Source organism: Ammodytes marinus, assembly GCF_949987685.1.
Source record: "Ammodytes marinus genome assembly, chromosome: 5".
In the NCBI taxonomy this organism is placed as follows: domain Eukaryota; kingdom Metazoa; phylum Chordata; class Actinopteri; order Uranoscopiformes; family Ammodytidae; genus Ammodytes; species Ammodytes marinus.
In genome coordinates, this window is record NC_137234.1 from 2502965 (window position 1) to 2507964 (window position 5000).

Genomic DNA, 5000 nt, shown 5'->3' on the forward strand with positions numbered 1-5000 from the left:
GGAAATATTCAAACTTCAATCTTTATTCATACATTTAAAGGTTGAGTCAGTGATTCTGGAGAACGCTTGTTGTCAAAATCACTTTTCTTTGTTAAATTCGGTGAATATCTCCTCATGATCCATTACATGTCTGTACTATGTAAAAGATGGAAAAATAATCCAGGGTTAATAATATACAGCCTAGGCTCTGTAAACTAGTATGTTGCTAGAAACAGCTGGACACATTTATTTACATACCCGTTTACAGAACCAAGGCTGTGTATTAACACCAGATTTTTTCCCCCAGCGCACACACACACACAGTACAGACAGGTAGTGCATCGTGAGGAGATATTCACTGATTTTGACAACAAGCGTTCTCCAGAATCACACAGTGCGGTTACATGGCACAACTAGATTGGATTATCACATATATCGAACAAGACACTCGAACGGACCGTGTCACTTGTCTGAGTATACATGGCTTTTCAGAAATCGGATAAATGTCCGATGCATGGCTGTCTCCACTATGCTAGGTGGCGCTGTAGCCCTTTCAACCATGCTTTCAACAAGTGGTTTTAGAGCCACGTCCGGTTCTCTTCCGTCAATAACCCATGGTGTAGCCTATCACGCGCAGGCACACAAGCACAGAACGAGAAGTCCGATATACGATGTCCGATCCCTGTATACATGCAGAGAGAAAGCCGACAATGAACGAATTATCTAGGTGTTCTTATCCGACTTCTCTTGTCCGTTATTGTGCCGATTTGTGTCCGAAGTAGATCGGATAAAGGTGTTTACATGCAGTTTAAAAGTCCTGTTGAGGTCTTATTCGTTTAGTTATCCGATTATAAGTCTGCATGTAAACGCACTGACTGACTCCACCTTTAACTAACCAGGGTTGTCGCGAGAAGGACCTACACAGAGTTTAGCTGGATTTATAGAAACCAGCTTCGAGCTATGTGTGTAAAACTATCATACGAGGCACAATCAAAATATCATACATATTCAGCCCCGGAAAAAAATTAAGAGACCAGTCTGGATTTTTTCTTCAATCTTCATCTCTACATTACTTATTGAACATGCTCTAAATGACAATATTTTTATTGTGAATTTGGTAGAAAATGTTGTCAGTAGTTTGTAGAATAAAACCAAAATGTTCATTCTACTCAAACATATGCCTATAAAGAGTAAAACGAGAGACACTGAACATTTGGAGAGGTCTCTTAATTTTTTCCGGAGCTGTATAATCTGCTCTCAAAGACAGTTAGTGGGACGCCTTGTATGGGAAATTGGATGTAGTCATATCATGTTAAAGCGAAAGTTTAGTTTTCACTTATTAATTGAAGGTAAGGGGCTCTAGAACAACTAAGGTACGAGTGCCAAGAATCAGATCAAAATTTAAATTTTTTTCTTTGGAAATGATTTCACTTCTTGATTTCTATTGTGGCCATTTTGAAGATAGGCAAAACTACATTTGGTCTGGTTTCTTGCTAGCCTGGCACCGCCCGCCTACTACTTCCACTCAATTTTCATTTCCCTTCAGTAGTCAGTCTGGGTCTGCGGAATATTCTTAGGTTTTCTCCGGCCAGATTTTTGCCGGTCCAATCAGCGAACAGAGGGATTGGCTGAGAACAATGACGTTGAGGTTGTGCGCCAGTTTCAGTTGTAGTCAGAAGCCGGCGCATGACATACGTCTCGACCAAACGTTATGCGATTGGTTGGCAGATCCAGAGTGGCACTGGGCAGATCCAATAGTTTTAAACCTCAACAGACACCCGCCGTCAAGTGAGTTAACGTTTGTCAATTGAGAGATTCCAGACCTTCTTTTTTTTTTCCAAGATCATTTTTTGGCATTTTCAAGTTTTATTAGATTGTACAGAGTTGAAATGGGGAGACAGAGAGAGAGAGAGAGAGGGCGGATGACAAGCAGTAAAGGTCCACGGGTCGGATTTGAACCCGCGACCACTGCAACGAAGGCCGGAGCCAATATGGTACACGCTCTATCCACTACACCACCGTAGCGCCCATTTCCAGACCTTCTGTACAAATGAAATGAAGTACGATGGTCTGGGAGGACCAGGCTAGTTTCTTGACACTTGAAACCTAAATTGTTCTATAGACCCTTACCTTCAATTTAGAAGTGAAAACTAAACTTTCACATTAAAGCTGGGTATGTGATTTCTGATTGGTCAAAGTTAACATGAGCTGTACACTTTGACCAATCAGAGCGAGGCTCTGATTCTCTGTTCTTATTGGCTGTTGGGACTGTCCATTCACTTTGGCACGACTTTGTTGGTGTAGAGCGTGTCAGGGAGGGACCATAGGCAAGGGACCAAAGAGAACAAGTGGAGCGCTTGAGGTATTTGGATTCGAATCTCTATCCCAACTTCCATTTTCTCCCCAAATCCTCCACCCCAGCTTTAATTTCAAATGAGTGTCCAAGCACCACATTACTGGAGGCAGAGTTGAGTATCTTTATTTTATTGCACATTGATCAAAATCAGACTCAGAGAATGTTTTTTTTTTAAATGTTTTTTATTTTTATTTTTTTAAATTTGTTCACTAAGATGCTGGATCTTCTTACTGACGACACCAATCATTATTTGTCTTAAAATCATTTAATTTTTTCTTTTCTTTTTCTTTCGTCAATCACTGCTGATTATTTTTTATGTGAAAGTTGATCGTATTTTAAAAAAAAAACTGTTTATTCACTATTGCCCGGTTTCCATTAGGCAGCACAGTTCGGTTTGGCACAGTTACCCAAAGTCTGGCTTGCGTTTTGACCACTGACAGCACCCTTACTTGGTAGGCGGCGTTTATGCTGGACATGTCAAAGTATATACAGGACTGTCTGAATCATAGCCTTTAAAGGTGCTTTTAGGAACTTTCCGTTTGTGTTAATTCTAGCGCCCCCTTTGGACAAAAGCGGTAGTGTTTTTACCACGCCAGCTGTTGTTCCTGGGTGAGCTTATACCCATGACAAAGGCATTAAGAAAAGCTATATAAAAATAGCATTCTTTGCACTGATGGTCTCGTTTGCCGTTACATGTAATTTATGATCATCAGAAGGAAAAATTAGACTGTTTCAGAAATATATCTAAAAGTTCCTTGTAGCACTTTTTTAAAACAGCGCTGGCTGTGGCAACTACATAACTATGGTGACATCATGGCGTGTAGCCCACTGATTAACTCAATGAAGAGGAAAAAACATCGCACACTAAACAAAGAGATTTGGTAGGCGGGGTTTATGCTGTACAGTCAGGGTATCATAGCCTTTAAATGTGCTTTTACGAACTTTCAGTTTGTGTTAGTTCTAGGCTTGGTACCCAAAACGAAAGGGTGACAAAAATAGTTACGGAATGATTCACTTATTTTGGTACCCTTCACAACTTTTATCAATGGAAATGCAAAATGAATACCGATATTTTACGATTATTATTATTATCAATACATATGATTATTCCTTTGTCTTGGTTTTAAATTACATCGTCTATTTAAAAGGTGCTCCGAGGAACTTTAATTTTGTGTTTATTCTAGCCCCCCCCCTTTGGACAAAATCGTTTAGAGTTTTTACCACGCCAGCTGTTGTTCCTGGGTGAGCGTATACCCATGACAAAGGCATTAAGAGAAACTATATAAAAATAGCATTCTTTGCACTGATGGTCTCGTTTTGCTGTTACATGTAATTTATGATCATCAGAGGAAAATTGAGACTGTTTCAGAAATATTTAAAAAAGTTCCTCGTAGCACCTTTTTAATGCTAGAATTTTCTTCTCCGTCTATTTTCATCATGTTGAATCTCCCACTCCAACAAACTGTACGTGTTTTATTGCATTTCCTTCCTCATAAAACATTTGCAAATGTCCGAAAATCGAATGTCCGAAGTATTTTAAATCTTGTATTGTTGACAAATGTTCTTTTACTTGTGTGTACGACAATGTATTGATGCCACTGGGAAAAAATATAAAATATAAAACATGATTTTGGTCAATTGTTCTTTTTAACTTAAATCCTCTGTAAACTTGCCCTGCGTTCCAATCCCCATTCTTCCCTACTGTTTAGTATGCCAGAAAAAGATTTAGGATGTCCCAATACATGCACGTCAATTGTAATATGCTGAAAATACAAAAATGCCCCACTAACTCCAATAGCATTTTGGAGTATTCGTCTTTATTCTTGACATTTCTCGACATAATGAAAACAAATCTTCCTTGTCTGATTTTTTTTTTCTTTCTCTCCTGTCTGTGGCCCTAAAACTCTTCTGTAGTTTAGTATGTAGTGTAGTAAAAAGAAAAAGGATGTGATTTGGAATGCAGGGTTGGTCTAAAAAATTGTAAAAATCAATATATGACTTCAAAGTTAGGTGTCTCAATAATACAATGTCTCAATGGATACAGCCTTTTTTCATTTCATAAATCAAAAAATACTATGTACAGGTCTTTAAAATGTATTTTATCTGCATGTTTCTAAGAAGAAAATGTCTCATAAATCAGACAATTAACAACATATGAACAACTCCTTCTGTAATAACCTTCTGAATAGTGCTAAGAATGATTATGGAAAGTTTAGTTGATGAAAGTGCTTTAGAAGTTAAGATTTTTTAGTTCAGAGTATTGAAAAAAAAAATAATGTTGAGATAATGTCCGTTAAAGATGGTTTTATAGGAGAAATATACAGACGCAAACAGACAAGGTTTAGTCAAATAAACACCTGAATGTACATGTTGGACCTTTGATTTATACTAGTATGAAAGAAGACATGTTATGGAAGATAAATAGACAAAACTCTCAAAATTGATAGTGAAGTAAGTTCAACAGTTATTTCGCTATCTGACTCCACCTGTGAAATCCGCCCAGTTTTCCCACCAATGTTTAGTTAATAATTTCAGATCTGTCCACACACACACACACACACACACACACAGGTTGTGTTTTCATCACTTGTGAGGACATTACATAGACTTACATTAATTTACTGGAGACTTACCCCTTAACCCTTACTTAACCCTCTAACCCCTA